The sequence below is a fragment of the Marmota marmota genome, unplaced genomic scaffold (genome assembly GCF_001458135.2).
Source record: "Marmota marmota marmota unplaced genomic scaffold, marMar, whole genome shotgun sequence".
NCBI classification, from domain to species: Eukaryota; Metazoa; Chordata; class Mammalia; order Rodentia; family Sciuridae; genus Marmota; species Marmota marmota.
The window spans coordinates 9,483,850-9,503,627 of NW_025999960.1; positions in this window are offsets into that span (position 1 = coordinate 9,483,850).

Consider the following 19,778-nt stretch of genomic DNA (forward strand, 5'->3'; position numbering starts at 1 on the left):
TTGGTGGAATTTTTCTGTTTTGTTTCCTTGGGACATTCACTCTTGAAACTCAACCTTCATACTATGAGGAAGCACCTCTTATACCATGTTGAGGGCCATGTGTACAAATACCAGGTGACAACCCAGCTGAGGTCCTAGCTGACAGTAGCATCCACCAGTAGGGAAGGAAGGTACCGCCTGAATATCCCATCCTCCAGTCTTTGAGTGTATTCAGCTCAGGCCCCAGATAGCATGAAGCAGAGACATGCTATCTATGATGTACTTTCTTTGAATTCCTAACCTATTAAAATCCATGAGCATAGTAAGAAAATGGTTTCTGCCATCAAGTTTGGGGGTGGTTTGTTACACAGCAATAGCTAACCAGAACAAGATGGGATGGTTCATCTACTCCAAACCTATTCCTAACATTTTAATAAGGTTGTAAAGAAAATTGGAACAGCATTATAGCTGTCATCTGGATAACTTTACATTGGTATGGCAAGTTGTAATTATTGTAAACTGGAACTTCAGAGCAGAACAGAGATTTTTAAAAAATATTTATTTCTTTTTAGTTGTACACAATACCTTTGTTTTTCTTTATTTATTTTTATGTGGTGCTGAGGATTGAACCCAGGGCCTTGCACACGCTAGGCGAGTATTCTACTGCTGAGCCACAACCCCAGCCCCCAGAGATTTTAAAATATTAGAAATTCATATTTTGTTTTAAAGTAGGATCACATATAATGAGGCCAATTTTGTCATTCCCACCTCTGGCTCCCATCAACTCTGCAGCTTTTGAGTAGGGAGGCTGGCTGTTTTCCTATTTGTTCCCTCTTTTCCAAGCCATTAAAAGTGAGCTTCTTCATCCTCTTGAATGTCTCCGGAATGGAATTACCCATGCAAACTCTTTTTGCTGCTCCTCTCTCTGGCAATCTTTCACAGCCAGTGGTAGACAAAAAGAAGAGGATCTTTGAATAATTTAGGAAGAGATGAGAGGAAGTACCTTCTCCACTTTGCAGCTCTGTAAGATACTTTGGACTGTTAGCTTTTCCTGAGCCCAGATATTTCAGCTCTATTGTTTATCTTCTCATCTGTTCAAGAAGATCATACACTCTCTCGTGTGTGTGTGCATGTAGATTCTCTCTCTCTCAACCTCTGGGCTTTTGTTCAAATGATTTTTTCTACTCAGAATGATTCCCTGTGCTCCCTAGCCTTCAAACTCTGGTAGAAATTCTACCCCTTTCCATGAAAGTTTCATGAGTTAGAAGCAGCACGTATGACTCCTTAGCACTTAGTTGGCACCTCTTTTACAATTCTTAGCACCGCCAATTCCTGTTTCCCTGATTAAGGTGCGATGCCATTCTTGGCAGGGTTACCATCTTGTACTCCTTCATGACCCCTACTGTGGTTTCTCAGGAAATGCCTGTTGAATTCCCTAAGGCAGCCTGAAGTAATGCCAACATTGTATAATCAGAGTTGAGACCCTTGGTTCCCAGTCTCAGGTCTGAGCCAGGTCTCTCAGTAGCAGATCCTGGAAATAGTCTTCGGACCCTAGAAGTTTCTTCACATTTCTGGGCCTCGGTTTGCTTCTCTGTAAAATGAGAAGTTTAGAGCAGGTCGTTGGTTCTCTGCTAAGTGTGCCTTTACAATACCACTCTTGCCTGGAGGGTCTGATACAGTCTTCTTTGTACATCCTTGACTGAATGCACTGTTTATAAGATGCCTTCTGGTTCCAGTAATCTGTGTGGGCTGGTGGATATTGCTGCAGCCTGTGGATTCAGATGGAAGGAAATGAACAGATTGGAATTACAGGTTAGATCTTCAGAGACATAGCCAGAAAACAGAGTTGCTGCAACACCTTGAAGAATAATAGCTAAACGTTACTAAGTCAGACAGACATTGTGCTGAGAGTTTGGAATGCATCATTTCATTTACTGCTTACAATGCCCTATGGGGCAAATGCTATTGCTCTCTCCATTTTATGGATTAAAAATCTGAGGTTTAGAGAGAAATAATGAGCCGTGTTGCTGATGTAGGTAACTAAGTACCAGGACTCTCACTCCAGAATGTGCTTTCCTAATCATTCCCCAGCTGCCCTTCACTTAGTTTTGGTTTTTGTCGTGGGCAGCTGGTCATGATGCTATAAAAAAACATTGATTGTGTTAGTCTTTGGACACTGGTACTGAGCAAGTGATGTGTGCATTCAGAAATATGATAATTTTTATGGAGTTAGGGCATTGGAGACATGGTTTAGCCATTTAATTTTTGGAAATTGCAGCATACCACAGGAGGTTCAGATGAAGGTGGTATCATTGAATTCTTTTCATCTGAACCATGGCACATTTTGTCACATGAAAGGAAAGAAATTTATACCCTGAGGGAAATACATAGAGCTATAGGATCTGGTGTGACAAGATCACCAAAGACCAGGAAATGTAACAAATCTTCTAGAAAATCACCCAGAGTTCTGATTAGTGGTGAGGGAAATGCTATTCTGTAATTGCATTGATGAGACAATGATAACCCATTTCCATTTGCAAATATTTCACCCCAAAGAGTGATTAAGCAATTGTTATTTATTGAACACTAATATTCTTCATTATTCTATATGGAAACAACACCCATATCTTCTTTGTCACCCTCAAATTCCCTTTCATTGCATAATTTCTGGTTGCATCTATACTGCTGGGTTAACAGGCGCTCATGAGCGTGACTGATGGACTGCATTTCCCCTCTGAGTCTTCAAGCACCCAATTTCCTAATCTTTGCTGGCAAATCTCCCATGTCCTATGCATACTTTGTCTTAAGGTCAGTTCTGCTCTTAGTCATCTGAGCTCTATCTTTCAATTATCACCTGCTCTGGTCAGTTTGCCTCCGTACCATGATGTAATCTCTCTCCGTGATTTCCTTTTCCCCCAGTCCTTCTCTTAGATTCAATAACTCTAAACCACATCCTTATCTATAGACTTATGATTTTCTCTCTCCTAGCCTTAGTGTTCATTCTTTCCCCTTGGCGTTTTGACTTCTAATAAAAAAAAAAAATCTTTCACAAAGTAGTAAAGTGACACTCCCCCCAGGTCTGGTGTGATCAGTGCTTGTGTTTGGGGTCACAGGAGAGGAAGGAAAGGGAAGGCACTAGGCAAGGATTTCAGCTATGGGAACCAGGTCTCTGGTCAGAGCCCCTGGCCTCTCATAAGACTGCTTGCTTCTGGGAGCACATAATATTAAGGTCAAGACATTCTAGATCTGGTCATGAGAGGGCTCAAAGACAAGGGCAAGTGAGTCACTAACTTCTTAGGGTCGTCTAGGAGGTAGCCTTTCTGGCCAGTCTCCCTTCCTTATATTACTGAGGCTAACAAAGTGCTTCATTATAAACAGTGTATTTCCCTGCCTCCTGGGTGGGAAGGTTTAGCCACACATGTCTGTCTTAGGGGACTGAAGTTCTCTGTGGAGCTTATGGGAAGACTGCTAAAGAGTAGGAGATAACTGAGTGGGGAGAGACTCCCTACCTACCTCTTTTCCCTTCTTTCCTGAAGCCCAGGATGCAGATGTTAGAATTTCAATAACCAGTTCCAGTGCAAGATGCGTGGCAATAGAAGTACAGTGTATTGGTTTATGGTGCATTCAGTATATCATTGATGTACAGCACATAGTATATTCATTTTCCATTGCTGTGTAACAAATTACCATACATGTAGTAGCTTAAAACAATTCAATTTTTTTTTTTTTTTTGTCTTGGTTTCCATGGGAGTGGAGTCTGGGTCTGGATTCTCTGCTCTAGGTTTCAAGAGGCTGAAATCAAGGCATGAGCCAGCCTATGTTCTCATATGGAGCTTGGGCTCCTCTTTTAGACACATTCAGATTTCAGCAGAACTCAGTTCCTGGCCGTTTTGGGACTGAGGTTCTGTTTTCTTCCTATTTGTTGGCCAGGTCACACTCAGCTCATAGAACTTGCCTCCATGTCCTGGTACATGGCAGCCTTCTGCTTAGGCCATGTATAAAGGCTGGAAAATGTTTGGGCTTAAAGCCATCCTGGATTTTCTTCCCTTAGGGTGAGTCTAAGCCCTTTATAGTGCTCACCTAATTATCAAATCCACCAGGATAGGCTCCTTTTCAAGTAAGTTGAAGTCAACTATTTTGGGATCTTAATTACACCTGCAAAATCTCTTCACATTTGTCCTCTAATACTGCTTAATCATGAATGAAATCCAGTGTATGCACAGTCCTGGCTACATGCAGGAGACAGTGTATTCTGGATGTGGACACCAGAGGAGGACTCATGGTGGTCATCCTAGAGTTTCTGCCCCCTCCACATAAAGATGGTGGAGCAAAGAAAGCAGGTCCCTAATAACTGTGCCATCTTCCCACCACTGGCAGGTGGTTTCACTCTCAGTTTCTTTTAGGTGAGAGACAGATGTTTTTGGATTCCTGAGACCAGTGCACTCAGGCCTGTTTTACTAGCGAGAGACTTAGACATTTCTAAGATTTAGTCTTTTCCAGTCCTTGGGGTCTTTGGTATGTATAATGACTGATCCCTGGTCTTGGAATTCAGAGATCTTTGCCTAGCATCACTTATCCCAGGACTGAGCTCCTTTACCTCCCAGGATCCTTTACCAGCAATCGTCTATTTGTTGTAGAGAAGGTATGGAATTTGAAGTCAGGAGCTTTAGCTCCTAGGGTGGCATCTTCATTTATCAGCCTTGTTCTCTTGGGCAAGTTACTTACTATAGTTGAACATGAATGCCTTTTTAAGAAATGGAGATAGTAGCCATACCTGCTTTGCCTACTGTATATGGTTGATGTGGGAGACAAGTGAGAAATATGGGAGGGTGCTTTGAACATGGTAAATGCTTGAGCAAATGCTCATGATGTGCTGTGACCCTTTCATTCATTCATTCATCTCTTCATTTTACAAATAAGTAATCTGTACCAACTATTTGCTGAGCACTGAATTATTGCAGGGATACTAAGACTAGTAAGAAAGGGTTCCTGCCCTTGTGGGGCTCTTAGTTTTGTGGAAGACAGTGAAGAATGAGAGGTGCTAGGAGAGGATTGTATGAATTTATTTGAAAGCTCCTATCCTAAACCTGTTTTTTTAGAGGATGTGGCAAATACTAGACAATCAGGTAAATAAATATTAATAGACACAACTATCACCCTGTTTAGAGTATCTCTATGTGTCAGGAATAGTTCTAAGCATGTTGTGTACAACCCTATGATGTAGGTCCTGTTACCCCAGCCTCCATTTTGCAGATAAGGAAAATGAGGTGCAGGGCAAATAATTTACCCAAAGTACCACTGCTAGTAAGTGATGAAGCCTGACTCCAAATCTAGGTGGTCTCCCTCTGGAGCCTGCTAAGCCCTGGCCATGGTGGGTTGAGAAGAGGGAGACAGAGAGCCTATTTCTTTGAAGAACTGCAAGTAGTTCACCAGGGGCTGAGCAACGCACAGTGGAGTTGTGGGAAGAGGGAGGTAAAAGTACAGGGCACAGAAAGGTAGGACAGAACTGGACAATTTGTAGCAATAACCCAGGTGATGGGAAATGATGGCTTGAGAGCAATGCTTTAAGGAAGATTGTGAGCAGTGGCTAGACTGAATCTGTCTTGAAGGCTGAGCCAGAAGGGATTACTGGCAGATTACAAAGAAACACCACAATTTTTGTCTTGAAAAGTTTGTCTCTGCTCTCTGTAGAAAAGGACCCAGTTTTAGTTTTCTTTGTGCTCCATAGTTCCAAATACAGCTTTGGGCGAATTTCAAGTTTGTGGTAAAAATTGTTTAAACTTACTTGAAAGATTTGTAGCCCTCTAAACATAAGCCCTGTGGAATGAGTAAAGTAGCTAATTTGTTGTTTCAAACACACCTTTTCCCCAACCTCAACACTAAATCTTTCAAGGTAGCATGTACTTTCTGACAGCAAATGGGACCCATGTGGGGTGGCTCAGGGAACAGGTAGTGCCTACATGGGAGTCTGTGTAGAGGAGGAAGGTGAAGTTTGTACACATGGTTGCCATCTTGGAAACCCAAGGTCATCCATGAGAAGTGCCTGGTAAGGCAGGTTGAAAAACAGACAAGCAAGAAGCGACACTTGAATTATGAAGTTTTTCCTTAACATCTTTGGCATTCTGACAGTGCTTATTCTGAGAGTGTATAAGTCTCTGTGTGACATGGAAACAGGGCTCCACTGAATCTTAAGTTGGCAAGTTGCCAGAGGAAAGGAAGAAGATATTCAAAAATATGCCTCAGTTCTTTTCTTTAAAGAAAAAAACACGTAAACATGTATGGTTTTTCACGATTAAAGAAATAACATTGTACTGGTGGCCTGTGTGTCTACTCTCAGATCCACACCCACCTTCCCTTGGACTGCTCTGCAGTGCAGGTGGTTTTCCCTTCAAATGGCATTTCCAGGATCTCTTGCCAAGTGGCTTCAGGCTCAGCTAGAGTGAAACGCCAGAAGGGACTGGAGGGTCTTAAGAGTACTGCCCAAGAACCAAGAGGTTTCTTCCAATCTTCAAGTGCTATTCCAGAAATGGCCATGTCTTCTTAGCTGGGAGCCACAGCCTCTACCGAGTAGCTGTGGTTACTGATAACATCATCTCTTTTTCCTCCCACTTCTTGGTGCAAGCAATTTGATGCTGCTTAAGTGCTGGAATATCTTACTCTTCCCTGTGTTGAAAGACAAAATTGCAACAGATCTAATGTGTGGATCTTAATTGGCTTTATTTGTGGTTCAGAACCCATACCACCACATTTGCTGCTTATATTTGTAGCCAGAGAAAAGGAAGTGACATATAGAACATGGAAGTGACATACAGAGGCAGTCTGATTGGTTATAGCTCACATCTGTCTTATTTGATCATCGATTGAACAATTATCAGCTTGTGATTGGCAGAGACTCAGCTTCTTGTTAAAAGAGGAGGTTACGGTCTATTTCTATATCAAGTTGGGATACAGGTCACTACATACAAAGAAACCTTAAAGCCAGACTTAAAATGAAAAGCAGCTTTAGCCCCAATTTAGCACCTGTTACTTTTCATTCCTTATAAAACCTTTATAGGTAGATCCCCATATTAAATTCCTAATATTGAATTACCTGTGGTGGGCTATATTTTCTTTGCTGAAATTTGATTGGGATATGTATTAATTGCAGAATTTTGCCAAAAATTGAATTTTTGTAGAAAATACAAAGAAGAAAATAAAGCTACCACTAAACCCACCATCCAAATATACCTATGGTTAAAAAGTTTGGGATGTATTCTTTTAATTTATTTTTATATGCCTGTGGATTTTTTTTTCTTTCAAAACTTTGAAAGCATACTATACTCTTTGTTCTGTAACTTTCTTTTTTTCCCATTTAACATATTTCCTTTTTTTCCACTTAATATATTGAAAAAAGTTGAAATCATTAGATATTCTTATTTACCATGATTTAAAAAAATGGTTATTTGTGTGACTTCAAATGGATGTACTAGAATTTACTTGACCAGTCTACCACTGTTGGTTATTTAGGTTATTTCCAACATTATGCAATTATTATACCATATGTAATTTGGGGGGACATATTTCTGATGTGTTTACTTAGAATAGGTTCACATTGTAGCTCCCGCAGGAGCAGGGATTTTGTCTGGTTTGTTCCTTGTTGAATGACCAGTGCTCAGAGCTGAGCCTGGCTGATGGTGGGCACTGACAATTGAAGGTTTAAGGGAGATGACTATGTTAAAGGACACATGTAGTCCAGAGACCTCACTGTGTTGACACTCCTCTCTTTTGAAGGCTGGAGCTGATTCATCACACAGAAAACAGTTGGTTCAGAACCAGCTAGTTGCCTGATGTGTTGCACAGGACAGAGCCTCCAGGCTACCACAGCTGTTGGGTTCATTCAGCTGGTGGAATTTGCCTTGTCGTAACTCAAAGCCAACTGGATGGAGAGTGAAGGCCAAGGCCGCGTGGATTCCTGCAAAGTCCACCCTCCTCCCCCAGGACATTTGCTGGCTGCTCCACCGAGGCAGTTGTAACTGTACCATGCCAGAGCTCAGGCCCTACCCCAGATGAATGACGGCTGCAGGCTTCGGTTCTTCTGATTCCAGATTTTTCTGAGCTAGGTTTTAGGTCATAGCAACTCTGAACTGTGGAAAACTTGAGGTTTTCTTAATTTGAGGCTTTTAACTAGAGTCTGCTAACTCTTCTCTCTTGAGAGTTAAATTAGGTCTTCAGGAAAGTCTTGACTACTGAGTAGATATTAAGGAAATTCTGTCCTTTCTGATAATTAACTTCTTTTACTAAGTTACTAGCTGATGAGTTTAAATAAGTGCTTTCCCCCCCCCCTTTTGAAAATGAAATACCCACAGGCAACTAGAAACTTAGGTCTCAACATTTATCTTTGGTTTGTGTAAGTCCAAATAAATGACTGTGTGTCCCAAGCTAAATAACAACAACACGCCAATAAAATAAAAACCACAGAGACACAGTGGAATGTGGAGGACAAGCAGATTTTATGCTGGGGATTAAACTAGAGCCTGAGGATGTATCTGGATATTTCCAGTCCTGAATACCCTGGGTTACTCTCAACAAATTCCAAATGATTTAAAGTACTATTGAATGCAACCATTATGTGTTGATCATATATTATGAGCTTGCTGTCAGAAGCTGCCTCTCACAGTTTCACTTCAAGAAGAGGAGACAGAGGTACCAATTCACATCTGTGGACAATAAAGAGCTGGATTGGGAGCCCACAGTTGTGTTGTCTGGGTTCTAACCCTGGCTCCGCCATGCCTTGCTGTGTGAATGGTAGGAATTTGACAGTCCTTGCTTGGCTTCAGTTTCCTAGTGGAAAAAGGTGTAACACCCCACAGAGTTGTTGGGAGAAGGAAGAGTTAACATACATAAGGTGTTTAGGACACTGCCTGGGACAATGGAACGACATGCACTTTGTTGCCCTGTAGCTTCTTCTCAATGCAAATCCTCCTTCTGGGGAAGGGAGTTAGGGTGGAGTGGTGGGTTGCCTAGAATCATTGTTACCCACCTGTTATTGGAGTATGTCTCCTCCATCTATGTGGATTTTCTAGCTTCCATCTTTTTTTTGTGTGTGTGGCTTTGGGACCTTACCTTGGGGTTATGTGGCCTTTAGTCATTTTCCAGTCTGACTTTCTTGTAGGGGTTAATGTAGCACTTGGTTAAATGCTACTGGTGATAGGGCATTGGAGGACATGGTCTTCTCCTACGTGGTCTTCTAGGGTCTAACACATCTGTGCAGAGAAAGATGCCTTTGAGAAGGAATGATGGCATGAGTATGGGGTCCCTTAGAATCAGTGAGGGGTACCTTAGCCCTTTTAAATGAGGCTTAGCAACTGGGTTTGCCAGAATGAGGACCAAGTATTCAAGAAACTCCAACCTTGCACCCCAGTCCAGGATTCTTCAGACACTACACCTTGCAAAATAGTTATTAAGCTTCTGCTCTAACATTTTAATTATTTGTTCATTCAGTCACTCACTGGGCTAGGAGTCTTCACTAGTGTGTCCTATTAGGCAGTGCAGTAAATCTATCCAAACAACCTTCCAGTAGGTAGGTCTTATTCTGGTTTTGCTAAAACCTGGTCAAATCTCTATTTCACATGTTCAGGGACATACATTGTGTTTCTGAATCTTACCCCTTTCAGACTATTTCCAAATTCTAATCATTCAACTTATATGCTTAATTCCACACTCTGTTATTCTGATTGTTTTCCTTGGGTATTCCTAAAAGAGCACAAAAGTTTGGTCTCAAAACTTTTGGGGGCTGGCGATACAGTTCAGTTGGTAGAGTGCTTCTTGCCTCTCATGCACAAGGCCCCGGGTTCAATCCCTACCACCACAAAACAAAAAACAAAAAAAACCCACCCAAAAAACAAAAAAAACATATGTGGGATAAGAGACTCCTTGATGCTCTATATCTACTAATGGAGTCTAAAACTGTTTTGGCTTTTAAAGGAAAACTTCAAATGAGCAATTATTTATCTTTCCTTCCCTAATTATATAATTGACTTTATAAATGTACATGTAATAATTTAATTTAAATAACAGCAGCTCACTTATAGTCTGATATGATTTTGAATTTTTTGATTAGAGATATTTGTGGTACCTGCAATACAAATAAGAAAAGGCAAGGACAGTCCTCTCTAGCACTCCCTAAAAATTTTGCTCTGAGGTTCATATCCATCTCCTAGTTTATACTTCTACTTTAGATTCAACCAGCTGATTTTCCCCCATGAGTCAGTCTATCATCACCACCCAGTGTCTCGGTCAGTTTGGGTTGCTACAGCAGTATAGCATGGACCAAATGGTTTAGACAACAGAACAGTATTACACAGTTCTGGAAGCTGGGTAGTCCAAAATAGGGATGCTGCGGATTAGCATCTGGAAAGAGCCCTCTTCTTGTAGATAGCCATCTTCTGCTAATTTCTTTACATGGTAGACAGTAGAGAGAGAAGAGAAGAAGCTTTCTTGTGTTTCTTTTTCCATGTCTTTTCTTATACAGCCACTAATCTTATCAAGAGAATTTCACCTATTACTACCTACCTTCCAAATGCCCTGTCTCTAAATCTTATTATAGTGGAGATTTAGGTCTCAACATATGAATTTGGAGAGACATAAACACTTAGTCCATAGCACCAAGATTGAAGCTTTTCACTTATTAACTGGGTGACACTGGGAAAGCAACACAACCACTAGGGACATCAGTTTCACCATCTGTAAAGTGGAGAAACTTCTACCTGTAAGAGTTGAATTGAAGGACAAATAAGACAAATTATTAAAGGACTTACCACAGTGCCACAATGGTAAGCATTTAGTGAATGTCTGTTATTTAATATATTATTTCACATCTCCATCTTGTTCCCCAGATAGAACAAAGCCTATCAAAAGTTAATCTGAAATTTCATGATCACAGTTATAATATTTTCTTATCTTTCATCTTCTAGAATTTTCCCTATTATCCATGACTTCTGAAGAACTAATTGATAATGGTCTTGAAATGAAACGAGAGACTTTTTAAACATAGCAACTGAGAGCAATTATGACTTCCCGTAGAGCGCTATATTAGCCTAGTGACAAATAAAAATAATATCATTGATTTGGGTACAGAGGGGAGTGACTCCATAAGAGCTAAGGATCCAGTCTGGAAGTCAGACAGGATTTGTTTGTTTTTTAAGTTATGTATGTGGTATACAAGAATGGGAGACTATACAGAAAAATTTTTATTAGATTTGATTACATAATGGTCAGTATGCTACAAGGATTGCTTTTCACATGGGAAAGGATGTGGCTCCAACTTGGACATTGTTTATCCAATAGCATAATAATAATTTAGATTTTTCTGGCTGAAGTGATCTGTTCCCACCATTTACAATTTGAGTAAAGTCACAGCTGAAACCTTTGGTTGAGTCTCAATTTCCTCATCATTTAAATGATGTCAAGAATGTTAGGAAGTTTGAGGATCACAGGAGAAAGTGCAAACTGAAGTCCTTGTTATGGCCCCCACTTTTTGTGCTGCTGGGGATTGAACTTGGGCCTTGCACATGCTAGACAAGCAGTCTTCCACTGAGCTGCAATCCCATAATAAAAATTCTTTATTATGATTCCTAACCTACAGAAAGTAATCAATAAATTGTAGCCATGACTTTAATTACCGCCAAAAGAAGCTTCACAAAGGGATTTCCCACAAAACACCACTCTAATTGTAATTGGTGCTTTTTCCAAAACATACAGAATACCTGATTCTTGCTTTTTTTCTGTTAATGCTATGACACGGCGACTGAACGACAAAGTGCTCAGTGACTCACAAGTTTCCCTTTCACTGGAGGTCAGCTTATTAGCTGCATGGCTAACTCCTGGAGCCAGGAAAACATGTCCCACCCATGACACCACCATCAAGCAGAGCAGACAGATATTTCTGAGCCTCTTCCCTCTGTGACTTAATAGCTCCTGAAGGTTAGCCCTATTGACACATTAAGCCACGTCCTCCTGGGGGTCAGTCGTGGAGACGCTGTGTTAACCCCAGCAAACAGCCATCACCAGAGCTTTACAAAAGGACATGCTGCTTTTGAGGGGAAAGAAGTGACACAAGCCACACGCCATCCTCAGATGGCCATGGGTCCTCGGAGACAAGGGAAAATATGTGCTTTCTTAAAGGATTAGGAAAAACAAAACGAAACAACAAAACAAAACAAAACAACCCTCTTGTTTTTTTCCTGTGGCTTATTAGTAGTAGGCTATTTCAAAATTCTATCCCTTGTTCTCTCTGTCTTTTGCCTGTTTGCTAAAGAGCCGCACTTAGATCCGGTATTTAGGATGGTGACATCCTGGATGTAGTGCTGTGGTGGCTGCCGCTGGGACAGTAATAAAACCCACCAGGAAAGGCTGAAAAATAATGTTTTTATCTCTTTCAATGAAGCATTTGAAATAACTGGTTTTATTTTCTCCTTTCTCTCTCCAGTGTCCTTTGAATGCCATGATGGGTAGGGAAATTATCCCATCTGGTGTTCCTACTGAATTATTCCTATTTCATTTTCATGTGCCTCAATTCTTTGCTTCCTGGTCAGAAGGTACCTCTCAGGTATGCTGTCTAGCCAGCAGTGCCCCAGGTGCAGGCGGCCCTTCCTCTCCATGGCTCCCTTGGACTCCAGGCTATTTGTGAGATAGGTGTTCATGGTAGGGGAAGGAGACTACTCTCGACATCCACAAAGAGCACTTGCTGGAGCAATTCCAAAATGGTCCCTGAAGAGGTTCCTGCGACATTTCCTTGGTGAGCCAGGGCAGGCTTCTGAAATGCATTTTTTAAATGTCAGAAATCCACTTCAGAATAATCTGTTCTAGAATTTCGTTAAGCTTACGGTTTATGACAATATGTGTCCATTTCTAATTATAATCTGTAATGATTTCTTGGGAACTGTAGACTTAAATTTATTAAAAGGGAATAGGTGCTTGCTCTGGTGGTTTCTTGGTCTGCTTTGTATGATTCACCCTGTGCTTTCCTATTTGAAAAAGATTTCCTTTGGGTAGACAAATAAAGAGTAGTTCTCTTTTTAGCAATGAAGAGAATGGTAAAAAAAAAAAAATGTTGAGCCTGTGGTTGGGGTTAGATCTGGGTTGTCCACAAGTGGCTAGTGATTATCATATTGGACAGTGTAGGTATAGAACATGGTAACCATCTCAGAAAGCCCTGTGGGGTCTATTACATCTTTGTTAGATGATCAAGAGACCAGGAGGTCTCCATCACTAGAAGTAAAGAGAGTACTGTAAAATTCTTCAGGGTCCTGTAAGAACCTCCTCAACTTAACACTTGTGCCTTCTCTATTTCTTTCTCAGTTGTTGGCAGTTTACATATTCATATAGAGGATTCTTGAATTTCTTTCCTTCAATTCTCTTCCCTTCCATCCTGTCTCAGCAACTACCTGTCAGTCATTCATACCCCGGTGGACTTTGGACTTACCCTTAATTTGAACCTTGCCAAAAATCTCAATTTCAAAATTCAGTCCTCTGACTATTTTTCTTTTTCATCTTTACAATTCACTTCCTGTAGCAGCTTGATCTTCAATCTAGGATATTCAATCTAGTTTTTTTTTCTCCACTCTCTAATATCTCTATCCCACTGGGTTAATGAATTAGGAAAATGTGTCCTCTCTGGGTGACACAACACTGTACCAGGGCTCATGGTTTGGGACATAGACTAGATTTCAGTGTTCACTTACCTCTTTCAACTAGGCACTTTTGGGCACTGCCCAAACTTCACAAGTATCTGTGAACGCCCTATTTCAATCTGTTACTTCTATCACATTTTAGCTGTTCCCCACTCACCTCCCATAATCTCACTTCCATTTTTACCCAGTTTAAATTACTCGCTTAATCATCGTTACCATTTGTGCACACCCTTCCTCTCTTGCCTCTCCCTTGATTTGTTGTACCCTCTTAGATAAATTCCAACTCTGTCTGAATCCCATTTATTTCTTTTCCAGGCCTATTGCTCTGCTGTTGAACATGGCTGTGGGAAAACACTTAACTGTGCTGTCTGTACTTCTAGTTCATGATCATTCATCTTAAGGGGGCCATATTTCTTCCCATCAATTATGCTGTATTTTCTTTTTGCATGTAATTTTCTATTTTTCTAGACAATTTTTCTTTCTCTTCAGATCGTTCACACCTCCTTCCTTACCCACTTTCAGCTGATGACCTTGCTTTCTGCTTCACTGAGGATATTGAAGCCATCACAGGAGGTTCTTCCTGACACACCTCCCGTGCTCCTGCATCTGTGTCCATATGCCACCCCTTCTCTTTGGTGCGTGCTCCCTCCATGTGAACACTGGATCTTACTGTTCTTTCTTTCTAAGGACATTGCTGCAGAATTCTCCCTACTCTCCATTTTACCAAATAATGCCTTTCCATTGGATCCTTCCTATAAGAATACAGCCATTATCTCCTTTATCTTAAACAGTTACCCACAGAACCCCTTTTCTTCTTGAGTTGCTGTTGTCTTTCTATAACCTTTCATGGGAAAACTCTTTGAATGTGTTATTTGTATTTGATGTCTGGTGTGTTAGACAAAGTAGCAATGTTCAGAGGTGAAATGATTAGATTATAAGAGCTGTAATCTCATCAGTGGATTAATCCATATGATGGATTAATAATTGGAGTGGATTACTGCGTGATAACTATAGGCAGGTGGGGCTTTGCTAGAGGAAGCAGGTCATTGGGGGTATAGCCTGGACTATATCTGTCCATGACACCTTCCTCTGTCTCTCTGATTTCTGGCAGCTAAGAGCTGAATAGTTTCTTTCTGCTATGTCTTGTGACGTGACATATCTTGGGCTGAGAACAACGGGCTCTGCTGACCATGAACTAAGCCACTGGAACCATGAACCAAGGTAAACTTTGCCTTCTCTAAGTTGTTCTTGTCAGTTATTTTGGTCACAGAGATGCAAAGCTGACTAACGCACCTCCTCAGTGGTCTCCCTGTTTTTACTCTTGTGTAATGATGATAATGATGATGATGATGATGATGATGTCTGTTTTTCACACAGCAGACAGAGAAATCTATCTAAAATGTAGGCATGACCTGTCATTGTCCTATGCATAACCTTACTGCAATTCTTTCACAGATCACTCAGATCAAAACTAATGACCTCACCATGCCTACAAAGCCATACAAGATCTGGCTCCTTGTTGTTCCTATCCTGAGTTACTCTTTGGCTTTCTCATCTTCCACTTTTCCTTTCCTCTATTTCAGTCACATTGCTTCCATAAATTCACCAGACAAGTTATAGCGGCGGGACCTTTGCACTTGCTGTTTCTGTGCCCCAAATTCTCATGGTCCAGATAGCCCGATGGCTCATGTCCTTATTTCCTTCAGGTCTCCATTCAGAAGAGTCAGTGAATGCCTTTGTAGACACCGTAAGCTTCATTCAGCTATCCCCACTTTCTTTCTTCCTATCTGCCTCTCTTTAAGTACTATCTACTATCTAAAATACAATATATATCATAGTCTCTTATTTTTATTTGACTGTCCCATAAGAATTTAAGTCTTCCGTGAGAAGAAGTCTTTCTATTTGTGTTATCTGTTTGCTTATTGCTGTGTCTTTAGTGCTTAGGAAAGAGCTGGGTTCCAGTAGTGGTCAACAAATCTTTGTTGAATGACTAATTGAAGGTAAAAAAGAATTGGCCAGTACTATCTCTTTCTGAAAGCTATAATATCTTACTGCTTAAGAGCATAGGCTTGAAATTTTGCCTGTGTAACTCTGGGTGGGTTATTTAATGTTTCCTTCCATATAAAGTACAATAAGAGTTCCTACTGCCTACAATACTTGTGAGAACTAGTTGAAATTATATTATATATATAATATATAAATTACATATGTGTAGATTAGACATGTACAAATGAAATACGTAGAGTAACTATACAATAAGTCTTAATTCTCATCATTATTGTTGCCCTCTGCTGATATTACCTCTGCATCTTCCCATTATACCTTCCTCCTAGATTATTTAAAAGTACAATATAAACCCATTTACAGGAGTTGGGCGAGGTGGTACACGCCTGTAATCCCAGCAGCTGGGGAGGTGGAGGCAGGAGGATCATGAGTTGAAAGCCAGCCTCAGCAAAAGCGAGGCACTAAGCAACTCAGTGAGACCCTGTCTCTAAATAAAATACAAAATAGGGCAGGGGATGTGGTTCAGTGGTTGAGTTCAGTCCCCGGTATAAAAAACAAACAAACAAACACAAAACGAAACAAAACAAAACCATTTACAAAGATCTCAGCCCTACTGATCCTTAGGCATGTGATTTAAAAAAAAAATTAAATTTGTTTTAATTAGTTATACATGACAGTAGAATACATTTATGCACTAATATATTGACATACATAGATGAGATATAATTTCTCATTTTTCTGAGTGTACATGTTGCAGAATCATATTGGTCATGTAGTCACATATATACATACAGTAATAATGTCTGTTTTATTCTACTATCTTTCCTATCCCCACATCCCCTAGGCGTGTGATTTAAGGCAATGTATTTAATCTTTCTGAACTTCAGTTGTCTTACTTTTAGAATAGAGAAAATGATACTTCCTTTGCAGAGTCGTGATGAGGATTACATGACATGTAAAAAGTGTTTGGTATCTTGTCCTGACCCAGTAAACCCTCAATAAGTTACAACCCTCTAGCTGCGTTGTGGGGTGCTGGTATGATGAAGGAGGCATTCTGGTGGGCCAAGAGGGAGCCAGGTGGTGGAGTCAGCTGGAGTGTTCACGTTCAAGTTCTTCTAAAATTGGAGCTCATCAGCAAGCAGCCTGTGCAATCACAGCGTCTAATCCAGTCCTTCCTTTTCCTCACCCAGATCGCACAGTAGTTTTTTAAAGCCGAGTCTGTAATTTTTAGAATTTCTTGAGATGTGTTTCTTTTTATAGCTTCTGTCTCCCATAGACTCTTTCGTCTGATTTTTAAATGTCCTGTATGGAATCTAGAAAAACATATGAATATATTCCTTCCTTTTTTGTTTTGCTTCAGCTTAAAGATAACACTGTCATTCTCTTCCAAGGTTTCTGTCACTTCCATACCCCTGGCCAGTTCTTCCTTGTTGATTGGGGTCACGTACAGAGCAGCAAATCAACTTATTTCCCTGTCTACCTCTTAAACATCCAGCAAGGAAACTGATATTATTTTTGGATCAGAGAGCAAGTATGTGAAGTTGTTTAAACTGACCTGTTTTAACCTAATGTTCTCCTAAGCCAGACTTAACCAGCCATGTACAATCCTGAGGATGCTTAGGGAGCCCATTATTCAATACCACCCACTTTCACCCTCAACATTCTTGACTATTGTTGCCCAAACTCATGTGCTGTCCTGATTTCAGAAGGAACTCCATGAATGGAAGAATCCCTTAGGGGACAGAAGTGAGAGTTAAATCCAACCCTAAACACCATGAGCTCATCCTTTTAGAATCCTGTAGAACAGAGAGTGGAATTTTGCCAACATTTCACATAGACCAGGCAAACTTTGAACATTGTCTATTTCCTTTCTCTAACATGGATTAAATAAATGTCTTTAGCATAACCTTCTGGAAAACTACAAAATGAGAAGGACCACCCTCATCCTGTTCGTGGTTCAAATTTTAAGTAAGTGTGCAAAATGAAGTAAAATGATTAGACAGAAAAAATATGAAAATGATTTTTGAAATGATTTTTCTGGTAAGTAAAAGTGTTGAGGTGGGGTGGTGGCATAATTCTTGGAGCTGCTAAGGGACTTTCCAATTGTGGAATATGACATACTTTGTTATATATTTTGTGCCACAGTATGATACAGTTTTGGAAGGAAGTGAACACGATTGCTAATTAGCTTGAATTTATTTAATATAAGAAAGAAAAATCTCTCCTTCAGTATTTCAATTGCATAAATAGTGTCCATTCTCCTGCAGAAATGAAACAAATACTAATTGAACTGACACTTTTCTTCTAATGAAGTAAGAACTTGTTAACTCCTCCCCCTCAAATCTGTCTTCTTTTCTTTATGTAATTCTTAAGTATCCACCCTGATTCTATGTCTCCCACAATTTTTTTCAGTTCTTGAAAACAAGCTGAAAAAAAAAAAAAGAAAAACCAAACAGAAGTGGGGTTTTGGAAGTTATTTTGCTCTCTCACTTATGTTTTTAAAGAACACACCATTAACTGATTTCTCCAGAAACTCTTTCAACTATCCCTGTCAGGTGGGTCGCACTATTGGGAGGAGCCCAGACTTGAAATGAGCATACATTATTTTCCCCTGGGTGGTATTTTTCTTTTTGTTGAACTTATTTTTTACATACAGAAAAGCACATACAATAGGTAAATACTTAATGCATAATCATAAAAGTAATGTAAATTAGGGACTTGCCCCTGGTTACATTGTATACTGTGACAAACAGGGACTCAAGCTTCTTTATTCTGTATGCAGGAATTTCTATGCCCCATTCTTCTCACAGCCCCTCCAAACAGTGTGTATCATCCATGATGGCAGACTTTAGAACTGAGCCCAACTGTCTAACAACAATGAAAAATTCTGTGCAAAAGGCAAGGATCTCCAGGACCTTAGTGGGCACCTAATCACCTTTACCTCCTATCAGGATTGCAGAATTACTTAGTCCTGTGCCATCTTATAAAATCCATATCAGGACATTTTTTTTCTGAGATATTAATGGTATCAACTGTATTGGTAACTAACTGCTCAGTGTAGTGGCTTGATATACATGGGAAATTTTTTAGTTCTAGCTTTCTGATCTGATAGGAAAATGGCTTCCCCACTCTTTTTAACAAGGTCAAGTGTGAATTGTGGACCCAGAGCCTACTTAGACATCTCCATCCTATGCACTCCCCAAATGCACAGAGTTCCTATACTCATTTCAACCCTGAATGTGCCTTACATTCTCTCGAAGGGTTTCTGTCTTATCTCCTTAACTAGATTGTTTCCTTCACCTCTAGAGAAGAGACTAACTAAGTCTTAAATGCCATCTCTGGAGGTGGACACTTTGAAGAGGCATTCTTAAAGTGTGATTTTCAACACCCTATACCAGAAACATCTAGGATAGCTTATTGAAATTTCAATTTTTAGACCTCATTTATTTATCCTACTAATCCAGTATGGGGTTTGGTGAGAATGTGAATTTTAACAATGTCCTCAGGTGATTCTTGTACACACTAAACTTTGAGAATCATAGCCTTGTGGGCATGAGGCAGATCCCTGGTGCTTGGCCTGAACACCCTTTCACTATGCCAGGCAGATGTCCTCAGAAAGGTCTTCGAATACCATGGAGGCCAGAAAGCCTGGGCCCAAGAGTAAAATTTATACATTCATTCACTTAAAAACAAATTGTCAGTTCATTCTTCTGAGTACAGTTATGACAAAGAGTTAGATGGGTAGAAACAGCTCCTGCCCCTACGGATCATACAATCTAGTGATATAATTTAAAGAGTCTAGAAATAGTTCCTTCATCAGCTTCTTTTCATTTCCCTTGTATTCCTTGGATATTTTATGAATATCTTATATTAACTGGACTCTTTTCTATGATAAACAAAATAGATAAAGACTTTTTCCCATTCACAGAGTCTACCTTTTAGTATGAAGAGAAAGCAAAAACCAGCAAAGCAAAACTCCCAAGTTAATTACAGATTGTGACAATTGCAATGAAATAAATGGATGGAGAGGCTGCCTTTAAAGGGCAAGGGGTGGGCAACGCTGCTCCAGGAGGCAGTGTCCATGCTGAGAATGGGTGGATGGTCTGTGGGTCATGAGTGGAACTG